The sequence below is a fragment of the Schistocerca nitens genome, chromosome 2, assembly GCF_023898315.1.
Source record: "Schistocerca nitens isolate TAMUIC-IGC-003100 chromosome 2, iqSchNite1.1, whole genome shotgun sequence".
In the NCBI taxonomy this organism is placed as follows: Eukaryota; Metazoa; Arthropoda; class Insecta; order Orthoptera; family Acrididae; genus Schistocerca; species Schistocerca nitens.
In genome coordinates this window covers 344,207,351-344,233,372 of record NC_064615.1, presented here as the reverse complement: position 1 = coordinate 344,233,372, position 26,022 = coordinate 344,207,351, and the positions used below count along the sequence as shown (strand labels likewise).

The 26,022-nt window shown below is 41.8% G+C and overlaps 1 non-coding gene across 1 annotated transcript; it reads right to left on the bottom strand.

The window, feature by feature from the left end:
- Positions 1-17,382: 17,382 nt before the first annotated feature.
- Trnaa-agc (transfer RNA alanine (anticodon AGC)) lies at positions 17,383-17,455 on the bottom strand. Its single transcript has one exon. It is a non-coding gene; the product is annotated as a tRNA-Ala (tRNA).
- Between the last annotated feature and the right edge of the window lie 8,567 nt (positions 17,456-26,022).

Below are 26,022 nucleotides of genomic sequence, written 5' to 3'. Positions count from 1 at the left end.
TCCAATTACTGTGATACCCGTTGAATCTCCAGGAAATTCCCTTCTCCAATGCGATGGTTCAAATGGCTCTGAGCACTATGCGACTTAACTTCTGAGGTCATCAGTCGTCTAGAACTTAGAACTACTTAAACCTGACTAACCTAAGGACATCACACACATCCATGCCCGAGGCAGGATTGGAGCCTGCGACCGTAGCGGTCACTCGGTTCCAGACTGTAGCGCCTAGAACCGCACGGCCATTCCGGCCGTCCAATGCAATGTGTTGATTGCTGTTTCCCGGATGGGATGACAAGTACACGTTTCATCTACAGCCACAAAGAGCCACACAAAGGACTCTCATATTACAAGTGAACTTTTCGAAACTTTGTTTCGAAGTACTCTTCCTAGAACCTTTGTAGTGAGAGGAGTATTCAAAGGAAATGGTGCGAGAGAACGGAGTGGGTAAAATTAAGTCTTTATTTGAAAGTAATCAAAAGATTCGTGAACACCACTATCCTACTGTTTCGCGAACCGAAGGACTCTCCCTTCCCAGAAGCCGGTCCTCCACCATGTCCTTCAATTCGTCGTCCGAGCTGAAGCGCTTCACTTTGAGATGTTTTATTAATGGCCAATAGCATAGAAGTCGCCGGGCGACATGTCCGGGCTGTAGGGAGGACGTTCAAGCTGCTCCCACGTGAAACTTGGCCACTACACATTTTTTGACCTTGGAGACGTATGGACATGCGTTATCTTGGAGCAGAACCACTCATCCCGTGAGCAGCCCAGGCTGTTTGCTCTCGATGGACTTGCGCAGCCTGCGAAGTGTCTCGAAAGTACACATCACTGTTAATGGTTTTTCTGTGTTCGAGGAATTCGGTGAGTATCGGACCTCGGACGCCGAAAACGACGGTGAGCATCAATTTGCCTGCTGCCGTCACAGCTTTGAACTTTTTAGGGGGAGGTGACGATACTACATTCGCCTCGCTGGGTTCTCACTACGTTATCCCAAAGCGGCATATGTAAAATTTAACCGGTTAGGCTGTTATGACATTTCGTACCTTTTCATTTCAGCACTTTTTCGTGATATCCGTAAGGCCACCATGAGTTTTACTGATCTTTAATTCAGACGATATCTTAACTGGGCGACTTCAACTTAACAGATTAACAGTGTTTGTACAATAAACATTTACATTAATTTTCCCAGTAATTAACAATGTTTTGTGCTCCATAACTTCAATGAACATAGCAAGTACGATGGTTGGAACTTTAATAGTGGCAATAGTGGCAACAAATCAGTAACAGCTTGCACTGTACGTGCTTGAGCATTGTTCTGCAGAGAGTGTCATCACTTCCGTCTCTATGCTATTCATTTTTGGAACACAACCTACGACCAACTTAGAGACAGAAGTGATGACACTTTCTGCAGGACCTGACCATCATTTTGCAGGACAATGCTCAAGCAGGTGCAGTGCAAGCTGTTACTGATTTGTTCGACTGATGGAGCTGATAAGTGCTATACCGCCTACTGCACTCCCCTGACTTAAACCCTCGTAAGTTCAACTCGATTTCTAAACTGGAGGAAACACTTCACGGCACTCGCTTCAGAACTGCTACAAATTCGTCGGGCAATAGACCGCGCCGCTCGAACTGTCAACACAACTGGCACTGCTAAGAGTATCCTACGACTTCCACATCACTGGCAACGGGTTATACACAATTCTGGTGACTAATTTGAAGATCAGTAAAACTTTGAAAAAATGGCTCTGAGCACTATGGGACTTAACTTCTGAGGTCATCAGTCCCCTAGAACTTAGAACTACTTAAATCTAACAAACCTAAGGACATCACACACACCCACGCCCGAGGCAGGATTCGAACCTGCGACCGTAGCGGTCGCTCGAAGCGCCTAGAACCGCTCGGCCACCCCAGCCGGCAGTAAAACTTTGAAACACGTATCTATTTTGTACGAGCTGTAAATAAATAGTTTCCACTTTTAAAGTTCCAGCCCTCGTATCTGTACTGTAGTCCATTAGAAGAAATGGTTTAGCACTACGCGACACTCGTATTTACAAGTTTCTACGAACGCTGCGCCATCGATGGAGTACAGTGTCTACCGACAAACAAGACTTCTGACTGTAATAGACATGCGAACGCCAACGCCATATACGTCCTATTAAGATAACAATGCCTTTCTTAAAAGATAGCTCCCTTAACTACATTCATTAACATATTACAAGTAGAAATAATTACGGATTATCTAGCACATTACCAAAAATGACAGTAACAAAAATGCGTCAGATTGTCCACTATAACAACCAACGAAGAATCGCTCGCTGGACGTAGTCAGATTTTACAACTCGGACGAATCACGTATCTCCAGGGTCAGCTCTCGAATGATTTACAAAGAACTTTATTATTCGGTTAGGGAAGTGTTACTATATGTTTCGAGGTGTTTTCAAACGCCATCATAAAACGTAACAAAGGGCATCCTGTATTATTTATGGTAGCGTTACCTGTAACTACCCATAATCCTACCATAAAGCCATACTAAGTGATGATGGTTAATTAAACGCTATCTCCTGCAACAACTCACGAAAGGACTGCATACAGGCTAGAGCGGGCTGCTTACGTAAAGTCGGTTTCCCCACCGCGAGTGCCCCGTGGTAAGTAACAGCTCGAACGGCGAACACGTGGCGCGAGAAGGGCCGCGCGAGTAAGTCAGCTGGGCAGTAATTGGTCTGTACGAGAGCCCTGTTGTCCGATAACGGGCTGATAGCGCACGACGGCTGGAAGTCTCCTCTAACGAATGCCACACTACACTGACGATGTTCCGTATCCAGTGAAAGCAGCAGTATTTATGCCACCACAACATCCAGCTATTTGTCATTCCCAGTGTTTCCTGGGCCAAAGACAAGAACTGGCCCAAAGGCTGTTTACAGAACCACATATGAAAAGTACATAACCTAAATTTAACAATCAGAAAATCTCTCTACAAGGATTAAGGTTACAAAAAGTACTGTTTACCTCAATAGGAATGCTGCTTTGAACCTCATAGAGCTTCACTACACATTATCCTAATGACGGTGGTATGCCTCATTGATAGTATAAACGAAAAGATGATAAATACGTGGATAATTTTATAATGTTGCCATGGGGAGCTCATGTACTGACATATGGGTATTGTTGAGCATTGAGGATGGTGTTTGTAAATCAGATGAAATCTGTGAAAGGGATCACTTGCGTTTTTCAACGTGCTACCCGCATTCCAGTTAGCACAAAATCTGTGCGTAGCGATTTAAAAAGAATGGAGAAAACGGTTGAGCAGCTCCTCACAAGCCACAGATTACTGTAGTCATTATTAAGCGACGCTTGAGCTGGTGTAAAGAGCGACGCCATTATACAGTGGATGATTGTAAACAAGCGATATGGGGCAATCGAATGGAAGGGTTTGAGTCTATGCGAATATCTGGAGAACATTACCTGCCACCACATGTAGAGCCAACACTGAAGTACATAGGAGGTATTGTTAATGTATGGGGTTGTTTTTCGTGGTGAGGGTGTGGCCCCGTTACTGTGTTTAAGATGACACATTTTACAGCATTATGTACTGCATACAGTAGAGGGACAGTTCGGAGACGATGATTATATCAGCATGACACTGCACCCTGTCATAAAGCAGGGCCTGTGAGACAATGGTTTGTGGACAATAACATTCTTAAGATGGACTTTCCTTCCCAGAGTCAAGAGATGAACCAATGCAACACCTTTGGGATGAGCTAGAACGTTAGTTTCGCTCCAAACCCCTGCGTCCAAATCACTGTCTCCCCTGGTCTCGGTTCTTGAAGAAGGGTTAGCTGGCATTCCCCCATAGCCATTCAGGCGCCTCACTGAAAATGTCCCCAGCAGATTTCAAGCCATCATAAAGGCTAACGGTGGACACACTCGATATTAATGTCCATTAATATGCGAACAGGTACTTTCCATTGGATAGTGTACTGTGGAGAGATTGCCTGCAATGAAGTGTCACTAGACGGAAGCGAGGGAGAGAAGAAGAGGAGTGGAAAGCTGAATGATATAGAAAAAGATTAAATTGTCAGCAGACTAAGCAAGAAGCAGAGGCTCGAGGAACATAAGAAGTGTCTAGTCGATATCTGGCGTTAAACTTATAGGTCAAAGAAGAAGAAGATGCCCTTGCCTGCTTAAGTATGAGACATGACTCGTCCAGCCTGTTCTCATGAGGTTCCACCTTAACATGGAATCCAAATGGTGATGCAACTTGAGTCTGCCATAATGGCGAAGTTTTTCCAGAGATGATGATAATGATAGCTGCGCGAGGCTCAGCGTCATAGTGCAAGTCTTCAGTAAGGCCCCACCAGGGATCTAGGCACGGGCCTTTAAATCTGCAGTACAATATCGAAATGTGCAAAATGGTGAAGATATAACTATAAACGTCTGGCCAAAATTCAAATACACTTAACTGTATTGAAGTGCGATATTTTCTTTAATGAATAAGATATTAATTAGTAACATTAAAAAGCGATTTTCTATCTGTTCCCGCGAGGAAAGAGAAACTGAACTTCGTTATTGTAACTCGTTACGTAAGGAAGTACCGAATCGTAATAATTAAACTGACACTGTTCCGAATGCTACAGTGCGGGCTGTATACATAGCATGACACTGAAACATCCAGGTATGTTCATTAATCGGTGCGCTTGTGAAGTATAATTTAAAAAATAATAGTTCCACTTCCAGTCACCACATGAAAATATGGCTTGTGAGCAATCAGAATGAGCAATGTTTCCTGTTTTGACGTCAGTATGATGTTTGTCACTTGCTGAGGCATGTTGCTCTCTTTTGTGAAGTGATGTCGGTGTGAAGGGTTAACAAAGTCGAAAAATGATTGTGCACTGCTGGTAAAGTTGTTTTATCAGAACGGCAGCAATAGCAGTGCTGCACTGCTGTTAATATCGCCGACAGAAACAATTGCGAAGAGGCCCCATTCCAATAAATGAATTAAATATATAACCAAGAAATTTTAACAAACAGGCGAATTAGGTAGTGCAGCATGGAGAAGGAGGCGGCCCATTCCCACGGCAGCTTTTGATGGTTGTAGCCGTAGCCGAACGTGCAGCAAGTGCCTCAAATTCTGCAGCCAGTGCTCGAGCTGTGTACGGGAATTGTCTCACTTGGTCAACAGTAAAAAAGGTTTCGCGGCTTATTTTAAACTGGTATTCCTTCAAGATTCAGAATGTGCACTAAATGAAGCTCAAATATAGCCTACAACATAGTGACTTTTCCCTTCGTTTTTTGGCACGCATGGAAATGGATGACATGTGGCCAGGGACGGACGAGTCACATTTTACTCAGCGTGGAGCCGTGAATGCACAGAACTATTGGATAAGGAATAAATGATGACTAACTGACAACCTCAGCTGCCGACAGGTGTTGTTGATATACCTCGATGTGGACGGCTGAAAATGTGTGCGCCGACCGGGACTCGAACCCGGGATCTCCTGCTTACATGGCAGACGCTCTATCCATCTGAGCCACCGAGGACACAGATGAATAGCGCGACTGCAGGGACTTATCCCTTGCACGCTTCCCGTGAGACTCGCATTCCCAACTGTCCACAATTCTACATATGTAATTTACCTTATCGACATTTGCCCACCTACTCATTACTCGCGCACGCTTTGGCGATTCCCGTAAGAGTTTGAGCAACCTGTGCGCATTCGCACAGACGAAGGTCAATGTCTGGATAGCCTTTAACTATATATACGAAGACAGTAACTTGTTCTCGAAAGAACAACCTCAGCTGCCGACAGGTGTTGTTGATATACCTCCCGGGTTCGAGTCTCGGTCGGGGCAAACATTTTCAGCCGGCCACATCGAGGTATATCAACAACACCTGTCGGCAGCTGAGGTTGTCAGTTAGTCATCATTTATTCCAGGGAAACAGCTGCACGGTCATCAACAGTAACTGTTCTTTCGAGAACAAGTTACTGTCTTCGTATATATTGGATAAGGCCTCTAATCCGTCATATGTTGTGCAAGAACATCCACTGCACTCAGTTTAAGTGAGTGTGTGATGTGGTTTGACAAACTCCTTCATTCTCGGTCCATTTTTCTTCGAGGAGAGGCACCTCATGGGCCTGTTAGGTGTACAGTGACATCTGCACGTTGTAGGGACCTCCTTGTGCAACACCTGATTCCAGATTCCCAAGGACGCAACTATGTCCTCACCACTGTTTTAATACACGATGGGGCAACACCACATGTCGCTTGTCAAGTGAAACATTTCTTTCGTGAAGCCATAGTTATTGACTGTATCACCTCTAGGCAATTTCAAGATATGTAGCCTTCTAGGTCCCCTGACCTAAATTCATGCGACTTTTGGTTGTGGAGAGTGTCTATCATGGATGTATCCGGACTCTTCTTGATCTGAAGGAAAGCACATGACGATATATTGCTCTGATTGCACTGGATATGCTGTGAGCAACTGTCACTGTCGACCATGCTGTGTTATGGATGCACCATGTTACTTGAGTTTTGAGACCATACTGAACACGTGTTCTAACCTGTGAGCATATCCTAACAAATATGGCAGAACCGTCATTATCATGTGTTTGATCGTTTCTCCCTTTTTCCTGCACCCATACCACATTCTGACTGCTTACAGCGCCGTATTTTAACCTGGTGGCAGAAAGTGGGACTATTATTTTTTCAGCATACTCTGCGAGCACGCCGGTTAACGAAAATAGCTACGATATTTCAACGTTCGGCGATGTATACAACCCGCACTGCAGTTTTCGGAACACTGTCAGTTTTATTGTAACCACCCGGTATTCTTGGATTTAATTTTTATGTAAGTGGATTTGTAGTTATTAATTATGACCATCACGGTGGTAGCCATTGGATGGGTTCCTTAATATGAAGGGAGGCATCATGACCAAAACGATACCTTTGATGGGAGATAGTTGGCGGTTAGGACCAGGTAGGTCGTGGCAGTTTAACAGATATGTACAATTCCCTGAGAATTCACTTGCAAATGTGATCTAGATTTTTCCTCTTTTTTCACGATCGACGTTTAGGATTACAGTACAAAATAGCGGCAACAACAGTGGAATGCTGTTTTCTTTCCGCCATCGAGTGTTTAAAGAGGATTCAGCAGGATTACTTTCCCCGACTTTCGTCAATTTTGAGAAGCAGCCAGAACGTTATGTCAGCGTCATGTAGTCTGTGTACATCTCAAGGGACCTCGTGTTAGCCGCCGTGTTGCCTAATGTCTGTTACTGAGAGTTTGCGCATCCAGAGAAGAATTAACAGGCTCTAGTATACAGCAGACCGGCAAGTTTACCATTTGTGAGGCGTGAGTTACTTTCTTGATTCAGCGATCGTCAAGTAACGCGACCGTCAGGTACCCCCGCCACGCTATATGCTGCTGCTTACAGTGAAGCTGACACGCCGTCGTGTTGAAAGTCGTCTGCTGTTAAAAGACACCTTTCGTGGTATGTATTCGGCGTGCATCTGTGAACATTCTTCTGTCTCAAAGAACCTTAGTCACTTACCCATCCACCAGACTAGTTTATCTTTGGATGGGAACTGCAAGGCATATCTTAAACAAGTCGCCTGAACGCTGAGGTAAGCCGGAGAAACGCTTGGCAGGCGGAGTCGGTTAGCGAGGGCCACATGGTCAGTGGACAAAAGCGACACACTCTTTCTTCCGTTTGGTGCGGTAAGGACGTGCCGAAGTGTTAAGTGTAGATGCTTTGTCTTGTGATAAAGAAATGGGTAGGCTGCAGCGACATCATCCTGTCTTATGGTAAATAGTTGCTCGCTTGCGATTTCCAACGGATACTTTGCAATCGTATTCAACACGGACAATAGTATTACTTTATTTCAATTCACAGTTTCTATAGAACGCATGGGAATCAATATTCAGTTTCTAATGACTTATTCGGGTTTGCAAGTTGATTGTCTCTCATTGTTTTTCCACTCATTAAATAACATCATAGACGTTAATACGAAAATACGGTGATTTTTCGTTGTATTTTGTATATGTATGATCATGCAGAATCAGGTAGTCCACTGAAAGGCACTTCAGTGTGAAAGATGAGGCTTTGTATTCATTTTCTGAACGAGATGAATATTCAGTATTCATATAATTTGGGTTTCTTACGAACTTGTCTTTCACTCCTCTGGTCTTTTTGCAAATCGTTACGTTTATCCCCTTCAGATCTATGTTCTCAAACTATGTTTCGCTTTCGATATGTTCCAGACAGAGAGAGAATAAACTGGCTTCAGCTAAGGAGTCACTTTCTTACTTTTACATGAAATTTTCAGCTAGCCAGGGAAGTTAGCGTTGCTGTGGAACTTCAAGGCACTTCATTGCAGCCACGGAAACTTCGAACTTTTGACACCACACTACCTCAGATCCTCTCATTTTATTAGGTGTTGTAGAATACAGAGTAAAAATACATTTGCACTGCACGAACTACACCTATAAAGCATAATTCATAGGCGCAGATAGCGGGTAGCTACATGAGATCTATTATAAGGATTATGGTTTCAGTTTTGCCATGGTTTAGCTTATGTTAAAAACTCTCTTTAATTATTCTGTTGCACTTTTAAGAAAGTTCCTTGTACTATGAAATGCAAAACTAACTTGGATTGCGTTTGTTTACTCATTGGTCAGGTTTCATATACAGGGTAATGTTTCAGGACGCTGAAAAAGGGTCAATCTCTTATAAACTCTCTGGTTAAGGCATAAAGTAGTGAGAGGCTTTCAATGATCCACCGTTTGTTCTACTCATAATTCTTTCTCGCTCATATTAATCCTACATATAGAGTCATTTGGTGCTGAAAAAAGGGGATTACCCGGAACCTTATTCGGGAGTTTTTAAATCTGGTATATTTACAGATTTCGACGAACATTTTTCGAATTTTCACTTTGCCACCCCATATCTTTGCCGTTCGTGCTGCCATATTGAAAAAATGGCACCCAAAAACAGTTTTTTGACATTATCTCCTTCCCGACTCATTTTAGGATGAAAATAGTTATGTAATGAAATAAACTGGAGAAAAGTTCCTATAACTTATGTGGGAACCTTTTTTGCCACAGGTATAAAGGACATCGCCGCAAGTATAAAGGGATCGTCAATGGTGATTTTTATACCGTAAAATTCAAACGGAATGACAGAGTAAAAGCTCTTGGCGTTAAGAATGCAGGCAACTGGATAGAAGACATTATCTCAATTAAAGCCTTATTAGTTTTTCAAAAATTGTGCACTGCAAAGGAATGTGGGAACTTCAAAAAATTCCTTGCGTACGAACTTTCTCCGTCCCCGTTGTCCCTTTTCAATGATGAAGGTATGCACAAGTGCGTTAAATCTTCTGTGTGTAAGAGATTTGAGAAATATTGAGATATAAATTTTGGAGACGCTATGTATTACATCGACAGAGGATTTCTATTGCAACGAGTCACCTGGCACTGTGGTGAATCGTTTTCGTCCATTTTCATTTGATCAAATTACACATCCAATGCCATCTTCATATTTGACGGATATCCAGAAGATGTAATAGACCGTAGTACCAAATATGCGTAGCGATCCCAATGATGACGTAAACTTTTCGACTAGAGAATGATCCCAACTGTGTCACAAGGTAAATTCCTGGGCAACGATGCAAGCAAGAACCGCCTCGTTGGTATGTTGAAGACAAAATCTGAAGCTGCGCACTCCATGGTCAAGGAAGACACGCAAGATGCGGATACGCTAATAACCAATACAGCAACCATCCACTTAATCTTCATTTGATTCCGTGATAGTTGTCAGCGAAGATGTAGATCTTCTTATTCTCGTGATGGTTCTATTTATGCGTTCAAACATATATTCTCAAACCGTGGAAAGGAAAAATATCGCAACAAATATATTCAACAAAAAGAGTCGTAGATAAAACAGCCCCAGATAACATTATTCTTACATGCCTGTGATACGTTGGCACTCTTTAATCAAGGAAAAATAAAATGGTGCTACTGTACTACGACAAAATCTAGATTTAAACGAGCTTGTCCAGTAATTCAAGACCCAAAATACTGACCCAAAGATCATTGCTGAATCTGGAAAACGCTTTCTCTGTGCTTATGCGATTCCAGTGGCCTAAAAAGTGGCCTGAAAAGTACGTCTTTAAACAACTATAGATAGACATGCTTCACAAAATCAGCGTACAAAAATAAATTTAATATTGCATCGCTGCCACCGACAGAAGCAGTATGACAACATTCGCTCTGAACCTATCACCAAGTTCAGCAGTTGTATGTAGGTGAACAAAATGCCGAGCTATAGTGTGGGGCGGCAGGTGGAATAATAGAGTAAATGTTTTGTATTTATGCTGTTTGCGGTTCTCGACACTGGCTCTCTAACTACAATATTGGCAACCAGAAAGTGATTAGCAAAACGTGAAGCCTGTAAATAGAATTCCTAGTGCCCACTTCAACTGAGAAATACATTTATAGCTACAGCTTATAGCTCTGAGGAATTAGGAGATTGTCTGGGATTCATAATCAAAAACCATTCTCTCTAAAATGTTCACTATATTCTGAAAGTCACAGACCAAAAAGAATCCAACTACCAGAGCAGTTCAGAGTCTAATGCGCTGATGCCACTATAACTGTTCAAATTAAATGTTTAAGTGAATGCTCGCCATAATTTGATGATAATGTTCATCAAACGCCACACTAAATAATGGTAGAATGCCTGTCCTGCGATCTCGTGGTCGTGCAGTAGCGTTCTCGCTTCCCACGCCCGGGTTCCCGGGTTCGATTCCCGGCGGGGTCAGGGATTTTCTCTGCCTCGTGATGGCTGGGTGTTGTGTGCTGTCCTTAGGTTAGTTAGGTTTAAGTAGTGCGAAGTTCTAGGGGACTTATGACCACAGCAGTTGAGTCCCATAGTGCTCAGAGCCAAAAAAATTTGAACCAATTTTTTTTGCCTGTCCTGCGGCGGCACGTGAAAATACGACATACGCAAACTGAAGATAGATCATTAAAGTCATCCCAGAATTAACACTTCACTCGAAAACGATTTTATGGTTAAACGACTCCCGGCACAGGTGGTGCGCTAATCAGCGTCTGGAGAGAACTGGGGCCTTCTTTTTTCTCGCGCAGCGTTCTTACATATAAAGCCGCGGTGCGGACGGCTAAGGGAACGCCTGATCAAATCTGCTCTCCCGACTAGCCGCTGGGCTAGTAATGCACCACTTTAAGTTATCGAATAAATCATTGCTTCCTTTGCTGATGGCCGATGAAGCTTTCAATTTAATTGTGCAATCAGCACACAAGTAAGTAATCATAATAAAAGTCTGACGTGGCTAAGTCAAATATTTTGGGCGAGAGAATTAATTTAATTACACTACACGCAGTAGACGAGCTCTGAACTTGCTCTTTGGAGATACGCTATAGCTATAGTTTTATAGTTATTCTGTTGAAACTTCTCACATTTTTATGATTACAGCAGATCTCCCTTCTGCTTAAATTTAAACATCCTAGCTTTATTTATTCGCCTACTTAATCTGTCTTGCTTCCTTAATTTCTAAGACAAAAACCAGAAAATCGTGAATTTCAACTAAAATTTTAATTTGTGAGATCCAGAATACTGTTTCTACTAAATTATTATGCAAAAGGAATCTAAATATAAATTTTTAAGTTTGTAGCTCTTTTCTGTTGCGCCAATGATTTTTACAGAAAAACATCCAAATTTCGAAAATGGTTAAAGTTATTGAACTGATATCCAACACATATTGATTTTGTATTACTCCTGACATGCTAGAAACGATTCAGGTTATTTACTTCATTTTAAAGTATTTTGCAACATTTATGAGGTCAGAGCTAGTTACAGCGGACTGGCTGGCACACAATGGAAAGACTGATGTGAATTTTATAAGGCGTGAGTAGGCTGCTTCCCTACAATAGGAATGGAAAAAGAAGCAAAAATGGGCTAATTCCTGTCACCACACTTGAACCCACAGCTCAGGAAACCTTATTAAAACCTATTTCTTGCAAATTCATAATGGGATGTCGGGGAACCTGTGGATACAGAAACACTGGATTAAAGCGCACCGTTATTTGCAGAAATTGCGATGGTACCTGCAATAAATCGCAGATTTAACTACAAGACAGCGACGAAAAGGAACGAATCGAGATTGTTCGCGAGGAAACGTATGACGAATTCGAGGAGCAAGAGGATTACAACGAAGCTGATAATCCTTCCCTAACATGGAAGGAATTTCTGTCTCTGACGTTTTGCTCAGTACTGAAGACGATGAACTCGCAAAACCCGCTCCATCACGGACAGGGAAGCGAAGGAGAAGACGCTAAATTTTGTAACAGTGGATTAGGCCTACAAAAAAAAATAAAATAAATAAAATAAAATAAAACGCGCCACATAGCTCTACCTCACTGGCAATGTGAAAATGAGTGTTTTGATCAAAGTCAAAACACATGTTGTCGCTTGTACGCTATAAATATTCTTTTTACAAGAAAAGGTTACAACAATAAATAATAGGAAATTTTCTCTATTTTAATTTATTATATAACTGTTTTTATCGTAGAATGAGTCGGAAAGGAGATTGTAACCTCCCCACATTAAAAATATATAAGTATAGCATTCACATTCTGCATAGCCTACCAACAGATAAATTCCGTAACCTACGAATAATACAATGTGGCTAATCTCAATAAAAATGTGACTCACTTATAACCTTTCAATAATTGACTGTGAATTTAAACTGGTAAATTTTGGACGTCAGCAGTGCTGCGTCATGGCCCTGAAAGGTCATACTGAATAAATTGAAAATTCTTACCTCAGTCAAGTCGCCGGATAACTTGTATATATCTACTCTTATATGAAACTAAACTTTTCTGGCACAGCCCTGCGCAATGCTGGCCGATGGATTTGTCATGTATAAAAAGAAACAACTGATTTTTCTTTACAATAATCGGGATGGCCATGGATTGGAGAAATTAGTAAATTCTTTAAATTGAGATGAATGATTGTCAAAAGTTAATTTTAATAAAAAAGATTATTATTAAGAGATTTTTTTAAAAGCATTTACATGGGTCTTGATATAACAATACTACATATGGGCGAGGCTGCTTTTACCTTACACTACAACGCTCAGGCACCGCCATCGCTCCACACGACCACCGGCCCAGGCAACACGATATACCAGACTCGACTGATAGCTACTACTACTACAACTGCTACACAGTTCCTACTGCATACAACACTGCTCTCTGGTCTGAGATTCTCTTACAGCTTATATATTGCAGGCAGCGCGTGAGCAATCCATCGAAATTACATCTGGTCGAGTGCGCTAGCAACAAATTCCTTAATCATGGGCCTCTTACAAGATATTGTCAAAAAACTATTTTTGGGCGCCATTTTTCCAACATGGCGGCTCGAGCGGCAAAGAAACGAGGTGGCAAAGCAAGAATTCGAAAAGATCACGTCGAGTTCTATCAAAACAGCGATTTCTAAAACTCCCAGAAAACTTTCCAGGCGAAATCACCAAACGACCGAACTAACAGTGTCTTTGTAAGTAACGAACGACATTAATTTGGTAACATTCTTAACGAAATCATATCTTTATTATCCAATAAAAAAGATGATTAATACTACTGCACTGTTTTCTCCGATATCAGTTCAAAATATCGGGTTTTCTTACGTGAATGTAAACCTTCGGTGAACAATGTATTTAGATTATCGACTCAAATGAGGGAGCATTCTGGTGTTATGACTCTGCCACTACCATTTCCGTACATCTACATCCATGTGATTAGCTACGATTAAACAATGTAGCAAATGACTGCCTGATTCACAGCTGTTAGCATGACTGAGTATGACGCTTTTGAAGCTACACTGAACGGAATGCCTTGCCTTGGGTTTCACTTAGAGGCACTGGTTGGGAGGTTACGAGTACCAACACAATCAGCACCAATAAGATCATGTCGGAGAAGAAAATGTAGTAATGGGGATAAGTAACGAGAGACACAAAACAGCAGGTTTTTTAACGATGGATGACTCGATTATGTTTATTAAGAACATCATTGCTAATTTTAAATACTTAGTTCCCGTGTCAAGATACTCACGACACAGAAGTTGGTTCTGGGACTGAAGCAAACTGATTTTTACTTCATTTCGTAAAGTATCTATGATGCACCATTACAGAGATTTACGCTGGAATATGTGCACAGCGGTGTAAAATTTACACTGTAAATGGAGAGACAATAACTAAATTAACGAAAGAACTTACGAGACGATACCACATTAGGTAAATGAACAGTTACAACTAGAAGGCAGATTGATACCAAACCTGGCCTTTCTTTTGTCTCTGCTGATGAGAAATTAGTTTCTGATATGCCAGTCTCTTAACAGAGAGATACGGAGCCTTAGTACGACATGTGCTGAAGGAATAACTTAACTAATGTAATTTTTCCCGAGTTCCTGAAAGACATATTTTAAGTGGTGTGCGGGATACAGCAAAAGTACTGTGGCCCTTAAGTACGCTGTGAACGTAAGAGGAGTAGCTAGTCTAGATTACAGAAGCTCAAAACATCATTAGTTCTTTTTGACATATTAGAATATTCAGTTAGATATGTAACTCAATCCTAAAAACAACAACTCTTTCGCGAAATATGTCAAATAACTCCGACCTGCGTGTTATGAGTGGACAAAAGTCTAGGAAGTCATTCATAGTAAATGGTAGACTCTCTCATGGATCAATCCTGATGCCAGTTCCTCCTCAGTTTGTACATTAGTGCCATGCCATACATGGCAAGTAAAAAAAGACACACTTTACCATTAATCGCCTCTCTTGTTACACTCGATATTGGTCGAAAAGTATTTATGTACTCTGTAACGTTTTCTTTCGCAATCTTGTTTCTTCTTCGCCTTTTTTACTATTGTAATTTCGTTTATATAACACGAAGGATCTCTTTCCGCATCCATTGCTGTTCTGCTAGAAGTATATTTCGTCAAACTTGCTCAACAGATCACTCTGCAGTTCTCCCACACAGACCTCACCAAAAGATCACCTTTATCCTTTGGTGCAGGATACAGCTTAGCAAGTAAGCATTCATCACTTTAAGCTTCTTGCTGCAGCTGCGCTGAGGTCATGCATTCGATTCACAACATTCGCTACATCAAGAGATCGTTTTAGCCGACTGCAGACCACGAATCCTTGTCCGCTCGTTTACTATAGCGGGACTTGGACAGACAAATACCAAGGAATTACAATGTTACAGTTTTCTCCGAAATTTTAACATGTATCAGGTGACGAGTCTGGTTACAGACAGAAAATCCTTGAACTACTTCTGCGCCGGCCGTTGTGGCCGTGCGGTTCTAGGCGCTTCAGTCCGGAACCGCGCTGCTGCTATGGTCGCAGGTTCGAATCCTGTCTCGGGCATGGGTGTGTGTGATGTCCTTAGGTTGGTTAGGTTTAAGTAGTTCTAAGTCTAGGGGACTGATGGCCTCAGATGTTAAGTCCCATAGTGCTCCGAGCCATTTGAACCAACTACTTCTTCACAACAACAAAGATTGTATACGATTTGGTAGAGAGATAGTATGATTGTGGTTCGATGAACCATCTGCCAAGCACTTAAATGTGAATTGCGGAGTAATAATTGTAGATATACACTCCTGGAAATGGAAAAAAGAACACATTGACACCGGTGTGTCAGACCCACCATACTTGCTCTGGACACTGCGAGAGGGCTGTACAAGCAATGATCACACGCACGGCACAGCGGACACACCAGGAACCGCGGTGTTGGCCGTCGAATGGCGCTAGCTGCGCAGCATTTGTGCACCGCCGCCGTCAGTGTCAGCCAGTTTGCCGTGGCATACGGAGCTCCATCGCAGTCTTTAACACTGGTAGCATGCCGAGACAGCGTGGACGTGAACCGTATGTGCAGTTGACGGACTTTGAGCGAGGGCGTATAGTGGGCATGCGGGAGGCCGGGTGGACGTACCGCCGAATTGCTCAACACGTGGGGCGTGAGGTCTCCACAGTACATCGATGTTGTCGCCAGTGGTCGGAGGAAGGTGCACGTGCCCGTCAACCTGGGACCGGACCGCAGCGACGCACGGATGCACGCCAAGACCGTAGGATCCTACGCAGTGACGTAGGGGACCGTACCGCCACTTCCCAGCAAATTAGGGACACTGTTGCTCCTGGGGTATCGGCGAGGACCATTCGCAACCGTCTCCATGAAGCTGGGCTACGGTCCCGCACACCGTTAGGCCATCTTCCGCTCACGCCCCAACATCGTGCAGCCCGCCTCCAGTGGTGTCGCGACAGGTGTGAATGGAGGGACGAATGGAGACGTGTCGTCTTCAGCGATGAGAGTCGCTTCTGCCTTGGTGTCAATGATGGTCGTATGCGTGTTTGGCGCCGTGCAGGTGAGCGCCACAATCAGGACTGCATACGACCGAGGCACACAGGGCCAACACCCGGCATCATGGTGTGGGGAGCGATCTCCTACACTGGCCGTACACCACTGGTGATCGGTGAGGGGACACTGAATAGTGCACAGTACATCCAAACCGTCATTGAACCCATCGTTCTACCATTCCTAGACCGGCAAGGGAACTTGCTGTTCCAACAGGACAATGCACGTCCGCATGTATCCCGTGCCACCCAACGTGCTCTAGAAGGTGTAAGTCAACTACCCTGGCCAGCAAGATCTCCGGATCTGTCCCCCATTGAGCATGTTTGGGACTGGATGAAGCGTCGTCTCACGCGGTCTGCACGTCCAGCACGAACGCTGGTCCAACTGAGGCGCCAGGTGGAAATGGCATGGCAAGCCGTTCCACGGGACTACATCCAGCATCTCTACGATCGTCTCCATGGGAGAATAGCAGCCTGCATTGCTGCGAAAGGTGGATATACACTGTACTAGTGCCGACATTGTGCATGCTCTGTTGCCTGTGTCTATGTGCCTGTGGTTCTGTCAGTGTGATCATATGATGTATCTGACCCCAGGAATGTGTCAATAAAGTTTCCCCTTCCTGGGACAATGAATTCACGGTGTTCTTATTTCAATTTCCAGGTGTGTAGATGCTTCGTGCCACTGGGTATTCTTTGCGGGCTTACGTTGATATATGGAATTTTTTCATAACTGCGTATATCCAGGTTTACGTAAAATTTCACTTCAAGATTTAGTTCATGCTACTGAAAATACTGATGAGTAATCATCAGCCACTACGCCACTACTGAGTTCGTATTATCTTTCTAATATTTTATTGTACTCCTGTCATAGAAATCAACAAGCGCCTTCTTTATGAACATCCCGAAGTTGTTAACGTTGAGGTGTGGCCCTCACGGGGGAAACGGATAAGTTAAAATAATTGGAGGCGCCGGGTATCGATCCCGGTACCTCTCGCATGCTAAGCGAGCGCTCTACCATCTGAGCTACGCCCCCGTTGTATTCATTGCTTCTAAATCTAGGTAGACAATAAACAGCTAATTTCAGTGAGATTGTAGGTGTTTAAAATCAGTGGTACACTCACGTGCAGACGCGATTTGTTCGCAGACTTGCTCCGCACTCAGCATTAGCTGCGTCCTTCGGGAGAAAGCGGCCCAGTGGCGTCCTTGAAATAACGGCTTCCGCTCAGCGCATGTCTCGTACAGCTATAGGGGAACTTTTATATATTTGTTTCTTATTTCATCGGTCTAACTGCGATAAGCTCACAAGGGTACAGTGTATGTCAATTTTACCCTTGATTTTTGTCAATATGTGATTGTTTTAAACACAGAGTTAGATTGGCAGCAATGTTAGAAAAGAGAGAAAAATATTATACACATGTGGTAAGCTCCAAATTACACTATAATTACGTAACAGCAAATTAAATGTACAGAGGACACCTGTAAAGAAAAAACTATGTACTGTATGTTAGTTCTACGTGAGTATCTATATGCTACTTTTTCAGTCTTAAATTCCCGGTGTATTACATTACATATAGATTTTATAGCACAGGAATGTCAATTTTCGTGACTTGGAAACTACCGATCTGTATCCTCACATCTGTACTATCTTATATTACACTACAAATAGATTTTGTAGTTTTAGAGGGTTTATCATTGCGTTTTAGATTTAGAAACTCTTCCAAACCGTAAAACAACCTCGCCAGAGGGCCTCATTAAACGCGGACTTGGTGTCAAACTTGCATTCAATTTCTGAACGGAAAGCATTATGAACTTCCTTACCAGTGTGGAGCAGGCGCCTCTGCACAATCGACACAGTTTTATAAGCATTGTGGAAATCTTGCTTCCTCCTAGTGTTGTACTCATGACATTCATTGTTTACTTTGTACAATTGAGCATTTTTCCTATTGAAACACATTTGTGAATATATTGGGAAATAGTAGTAAGAATTTTTATTTCCAGAAAGGGCTTCTACAACTACTCATTATTCTTAGTACATGTTTTTGGACCACATTCTTTTCTTTGCCAGCTTTTGGTTTCCTCAGAGTTTAATTCCGTATGTCATCAAACGATGGAAAGATCGATAGGAAAATGCTTTCGTTTGAACAGTCGCCTCCAGCTGGGACTCGATCCGTGATATTGGCTCAGAATAATTCTCTGGATTTGGTTCGGTGATTGGATGTAACTCAATGTGCTTGCTGGCTTATCTTTCTGCCAAATTAACAAGTTTTTAAGTGGTTGTGAATGTACCTACGAATGTTTGGAAAGTGACAACACCTGTTAAGTTTTCTTAGGCGTTTATCTTTTCCATAGTGGCCCCACAAAGAAAAGTGTGTGCCATACTAAAGCCTGTTTATAAGAGTCAGGAATACATACACCACTTGTTTTGCTTAGTGTTTCTTGATAAAATAATAAATCATGGAATTTTATAGTGTGCTTTTACCTTTTCACAGGTGTTCTGAATAAGCTGTGTTTTTACAGTCTGTCATCTAGATCTTGTTGTATGTCTTCGCACGTCTCTAAGTAATACTGACAGTAGTGTGTGTCTTTCATTAACAAAATTCTGTGACCTGTAATCTTTTCTGAAATGACATTTACATCTGTGAGACCTCGGGCTGATCTAGAGAGTGCATACAGTATGATATCGTCTTTTCCAGGTACGCGTATAATTTCAAAATGTTCAAATGTGTGTGAATTTCTAAGGGACCCAACTGCTGAGATCAGGTCATCGGCCCCTAGGCTTAAACACACTGCTTTAACTTAATCTGACTTATGATAAGAACACACACACACATGCCCGATGGAGGGTTCGAACCTCCGGCGACAGCGGCCGTGCAATCCGTGACATGGAGAGTGTAATCACGCGGAGTGCCGCGTGTATACTTTCAAATGAGTACTCTTGCCCATAGGAAAGCCAAGGGTTTTAATTCAGTGGTCGTATACGAATGTTCAGTAGCAGAACTAATTATGTTAATCTATTGGTTTGCGTCTATTGTGTTTACTTGGAAAAGACAAGCTCCAAAACCATGTAATGAAGCTTCAGCTGCTATACAAAAATCTAAATTCATATTTGGATGGCATAAAATATTTGCATTTACTAAGGCATGCTTTATATCTAATTGTTGCTGTGTTTGGCAAGATCTTTTGTTGTTTCGTGTAACTTTTTATAGATCAGGGTAGTTAGTTCGGTTTACAGTTCAGATTCTAATTGACTGAACTTCATGACTAAATTGATATGTAGAGATTTTATGTCGTTATCTTGTTTGTCGTGCCTAGCATTTAAATTGATTTTCAAAGATTTTAACTCATTCTACAGTTTGTCAAACCTAACACTTAAATTGTTGTTATCTACTTGTTATTTTTCAAACGTATGTTACAAGTAGGCCTAAGCCATTCTATGCACTTGTGGGATCTGTGTAATTTCGGCAGGGATTTGGGCTGCACGGGATTACTATTCAAAATTTGTTTTTTCTCTTCCAAACTTGACATGAATTCAGTTTCCGAAGGGAGAATTTGTTCAACATTTTGTTCAACCAAATTATCTCACTCGATTTCATTTCCTATCGGCAAATCGACATGTCTACCGTATTCAAATTGCTTACCTTCATCATACGTAAGAATCGAAATAAAACTCAACAGAGAAAATTTTGAGACTATGGATGTATAAAAATATCTACGAGTAATATGAAATACCTTCCACCGTAAGCACCTTCGTTAATAATTGCATTTACGTCCAACAACAACTGAGTCTGGCTTCTTCATCATTATGTCTTACTACTGCCAAGATGCAACCAATTTGAAATTCACAATACAACAATTAAACTGAATATAATTGAAGTTCTACTTTATAGCACTGTATAATTGACTTCTGGATATGAACTAGGAATAAATATTAAATCACGTGTATCCGTGAAAGATATTTTCTTATGTGGAAGTTTGCTGTCTTAACTTGCTTATGGAGAACTGCGGAAGTGAAGACGTCAAATTTCATGAGCCGGGGTGAAGCTATTACTTTCCCATCTTTCTGCTTCGTCCGGCTGCAACTCAGTAGTGTCTTCCCTGGTCGATGGACCGGTCTAGGCAGTCTAGCCAGATGTATGTGGAACCCACACCAGATGTGGAGACATTGGAGCAGCGTATTCATGGCTGCCTTTGACACTGTTCGGATGCAGCCTGGCTGATGTGAACGTGTGAGACAGAACATGCTACGGCGCTAACAGGCATGGCTATCATTTTCAACACTGACTGCAGCTGCATGGTACAGCGCGTATTAAACCGCAGTCTCTGTAACAATTTATGATTGAATAAATGGTCTCTAGCATGGAAACATGCATTTCTAGACATAAGTTCATTAGACCTATTGTGTTCCGTATCCTCCCATCGATAAAGCCCTAGAGTTTGTTGTTGTAGTTGTTGTGGTCTTCAATCCTGAGACTGGTTTGATGCAGCTCTCCATGTTACTCTATCCTGTGCAAGCTTCTTCATCTCCCAGTACCTACTGCAGCCTAGGTCCTACTGAATCTGCTTAGTGTATTCATCTCTTAGTCTCCCTCGACGATTTTTACCCTCCACGCTGCCCTCCAGTACTAAATTGGTGATCCCTTGATGCCTCAGAACACGTCCTACCAACCGATCCCTTCTTCTAGTCAAGTTGTGCCACAAACTCCTCTTCTCTCCAATTCTATTCAGTACCTCCTCATTAGTTATGTGATCTACCCATCTGATCTTCAGCATTCTTCTGTAGCACCACATTTCGAAAGCTTCTATTCTTTTCTTGTCTAAACTATTTATCGTCCATGTTTCACTTCCAAACATGGCTACACTCCATAGAAATACTTTCAGAAACGACTTCCTGACACTTAAATCTATACTCGATGTTAACAAATTTGTCTTCTTCAGAAACGCTTTCCTTGCCATTGCCAGTCTACATTTTATATCCTCTCTACTTCGACCATCATCAGTTATTTTGCTCCCCATATAGCAAAACTCCTTTACTACTTTAAGTGTCTCATTTCCTAAACTAATTCCCTCAGCATCACCCGACTTAATTCGACTACATTCCATTATCCTCGTTTTGCTTTTGTTGATGTTCATCTTATACCCTCCTTTCAAGACACTGTCCATTCCGTTCAACTGCTCTTCCAGGTCCTTTGCTGTCTCTGACAGAATTACAATGTCATCGGCGAACCTCAAAGTTTTTATTTCTTCTCCATGGACTTTAATACCTACTTCGAATTTTTCTTTTGTTTCCTTTACTGCTTGCTCAATATACAGATTGAATAGCATCGGGGCTACAACACTGTCTCACTCACTTCCCAACCACTGCTTCCCTTCTATGTCCCTCGACTCTTATAACTGCTATCTGGTTTCTGTACAAATTGTAAATAGCCTTTCGCTCCCTGTATTTTTCCCCTGCCACCTTCAGAATTTGAATGAGAGTATTCCAGTCAAATTGTAGAGTTTGTACACGGTGGAAAAAAATCACCTTGTGTATCTATGTAAAATTTCGACGGAAAACCTATTCCTCCATACCGAGGCGCTGGCGAGATAGGCTCCCGCCATTTCAGGTATAGAGGGGCGCGAAAACTGACCAAAAATAAACGCAAGAAAAAAGAAGGTGTTTAAGAATCAGCCGGGAGAAGTACGCATGTACTCCTTCTCCTCGTGTTTCTCTCTCTAGCACGTGGAGATAATGTTTTTCCCTCGGCCCGTGACTCTAAACGGACTCTGTTGTCACAGAGTCATTCCTTCAGTGTCATTTCTTCCAAATAGCATAAAAACAAACAACTACTACTGTACATACGTCCAACGCTAAGATGGTGTTTGTGGCAAATTTAAGGGCTACAAATATACACCACACACAACCATAGGCGTTCTGAGGCATCTTAAACTAAGCGGTGAAATGCAGTAAACCAGTAATTGTTAGCAGTATGCACCGCCATTAGAGATTAAATTATTTACGTTTTCAAACCCTCCAATCATATCATTCCAGTAACCATGACTCTGCAAGCATGTCAAATTTGTGTATATTTAAAAAAAACCTACCGCCCTACTGCTGAAAAGCAAATAAAAGGACAAATCACCTGCTTATTTAATCACATTCGTTGTGTCTAAGATAGTGTTTGGTTAAGTCAACTGCCACCTGCACAACTTGCTCCTACTCAACAATGAAGTTGTTGCTGGCACTTCGCCACTGTACTGTAGGGTCTCAAAGGTCAGCAAGCGGCGGGTGCTGAAGCAAATATGGTATTGACCTAAAAGTTTCCGACTTCTGACGACTGATTGGAGACGATGGAAGAAGCAAGCAGAAAAGACGAATGCCAATGAAATTTACTGTCAATCCAGCCAGTACTTCTGCTGCTCCCAATTTTCGGTTCGTAACATCTGTTGTGTGAATAAAAAAAGAACTTTAGAATGAGCCTTCTGTGACTGATTAATAATGTTACTGGCGTTGTTAGTCGTTGTGACTATAGGCAGCTATACTCTGTTCAACCAAGTTGAACCCTCGTGGAAATAAACGTATGCTCTGCACACTGTTGTCAGATTTACTGCTTTTGCAGATTTCCAGCTTTCTAAAAAACCTACCGCCCTACTGCTAAAAAGCAAATAAAAGGACAAATCACCTGCTTATTTAATCACATTCGTACCTATTCCTTCAAAGTATTTTTCATTTTGGCTAATGTTGGTACACCAGTTCGTTAACTATTTCTTGAGATACTGCAGTTATGTTTTGTACATACTATCATTAACTTTTGAACATCCTTCTGTAAATTCCTCACACCACGGACTATTATCTTATCAGCTCCAAGTTCTGAGTTTGTTTATTCCTCCCATGGATGTTATTTAAAACCTCTGTTTATCTGTTTATAGTGCCTGGGCAACGATAACCCACCCTATGCCCTAGTGCGAGAAGGTGAACAGATTCTCACAGTGTAGTGTAATGATTCATAACAGTTACAGTTGAAAATAAAACGTCTGTCATTTATTTCCATATAGTGGAGTCACAATAAGCTTGCAGTAGTCCCTTCGTTATTCATTCGAAGAAAGTAAGGCTGCTCTCATGGTATCCGTATTTCCGTAGCAAAAATTTTGCGAAGAACGTAACAATGGCTGACATGCTTGCGGAGTTATGGTTACTGGAATGATATGATTGGAGGGTTTGGAAACGTAAATAATTTAATCTGTAATGGCGGTGCATACTGCTAACAATTACTGGTTTACTGCATTTCACCGCTTAATTTAAGATGCCTCAGAACGCCTATGGTTGTGTGTGGTGTATATTTGTAGCCCTACAGTTAAAGTTCAGAAGTTTGAAATATTTTTGTTTCCGTGGAAGTTAAACGGGGAAATGAGTGTACCCACAGCTCGGAGAAAATAACACTGAGAACTACAAAACTGAGTTGGAAGTGAAGCTAAATTTAAATGTTGGCAACAATGTACTAAAAAGTGCGATAATTTCAGATGAAGCGAAACCTCTCTAGAAGACCACCCCTTTAAGCCGACCCATCTCTAAACGGCCAGAGGAACGGAAATAAACTTCCATTAGACCAATGCATCTATCTCCTTTAAGATGACCACCCCTTTTCCCGACCTCCGACCACTGTTTCACTAACAATGTCCTCCCTTTAAAACGACTACAAAAAATCATAGAAGAGGAAATTACAATATTACAATACTGTATTACTGCAAGGTTTCTCGTCGACAATGTGACACAACAATCCCAAAAATTTCATTGTCATTTGTACTTCTAATAGCAAATGATTTTTCTTTTGTAGTTAACAGTCGTGGCTACTTCAAATAAAAGAAAATTCGTTGTTCTTTCACTAGACTAGCGAATTTCTGTCGTTTGAGACAGAGTGAGAAAGGAAATTCCTCAGCGTCTGTTAGCGAGTGAGTTTAATTACGGAAAAAGACAAATACAGAATACGCTTGCAAATCGCTGCAGGTATGTTAAATGGGAAGAAAGCACGAACAAAAATTCAAAGAAGTTTTACGGTGGTTTAATGCAGCGCATGCAAAGGATTGCGTATTAGTGGACCGATGCTACAAGAAAAAGTTCTTAAATTTACTTCTTTTCTAGGAATTTCTCATTTCAACGCAAGCAATGGTCGGCTAGACCGAATTCGTGTTCGACGCAGTTTTGTTTTCCGAACAGTCTATGGAGAAAGTGCCGAAGTTAATCAAGGTGTTGTATCCAACTGGAAGTCGAGACTTAGTGTACTTATTGTGATAATGCCATTTACAACTTGGATGAAACAGGTCTATTTTTAAAGCTATTCCAGACAAAACAGTAACTGCGAAGGGTGATCAGATCAAAGGCGGCAAAATGGAAAAACCTCGGAGGTGAAAAAGAAGAACTACTAGTGATACATACAGCAAATAGTCCACGGTGCTTCAAAAGCAATGACATATCCTTTTTTATTGCTCTTGGCATGCAAATAAATATACATGGATGTCGTGTGACGTTTGTCGTTCTTGGCTGAAAAATTTAAATTCGAAAATGAGCATCCAGAAACGTAAAATCCTACTTTTCGTAAATAGTGCACCATGTGATTTCAGTGAAAAGTTATCAGATGTGGAAGTAAATTTTTTTTCCTGACGACAGACGTGATTTCGACAGGAGTGATCAGGTCTTTTAAATTAAATAACTGAAAGAACCTTCTGCGTTCCCTAGTTGCGATAATGGACAACGCCACAACGGTGTATGGCATAACCAATTCTGTGAGCGTAGGAGATGCTGTCAGCTGTATTAAAAGTGTGTGGAATTAAACGAAAAACGAAACAATTAAAATGCTTCATTAATTCTGACTTCAACCTGCACAAAATGTGGATGGTGGAGAAGAAGAAGATGGCGATGAATCAATAAATATCTTTAGTCACCTGTGAAGTGATAATAATTGGGAAGATGTTGCGGAAATGAACCCTGATACTCTGTCTAGTGACAACCAAAACAGTGATAGTGAAGACGACGCAATTCCTTTAGAGATAACCCATTAAGCGATGCCTTACGTAGTATTGCTACACACGACTTCCTTGCTTCTGAGCTTTCCAATCTGAGTTAGAAAGGGAATATGAGAATGTGATTGTAAACAAACGTAAGGAAAATTGTGTGGAGATGCCAATTTCGGCGTTTTTTACTACACAAACGATTACGTATGTACTGGATTATTGCTGCAGTTATTAATACATTACGGATCTCCGGGCGGGGGGACTACTCAGGAGGACGTCGTTATCAGGAGAAAGAAAACTGGCGTTCTACGGATCGGAGCGTGGAATGTCACATCCCTTAATCGGGCAGGTAGGTTAGAAAATTTCAAAAGGGAAATGGATAGATTAAAGTTAGGTATAGTAGCAATTAGTGAAGCTCGCTGGCAGGTGGAACAAGACTTTGTCAGGCGAATACAGGTTTATAAATACAAAATCAAAAAGGGGTAATGCAGGAGTCGGTTTAATAATGAATAAAAAAGTAGGAGTACGCGTAAGCTACTACAAACAGCATAGTGAACGCATTATTGTGGCCAATATAGACACGAAGCCCACGCCTACTACAGTAGTACAAGTTTA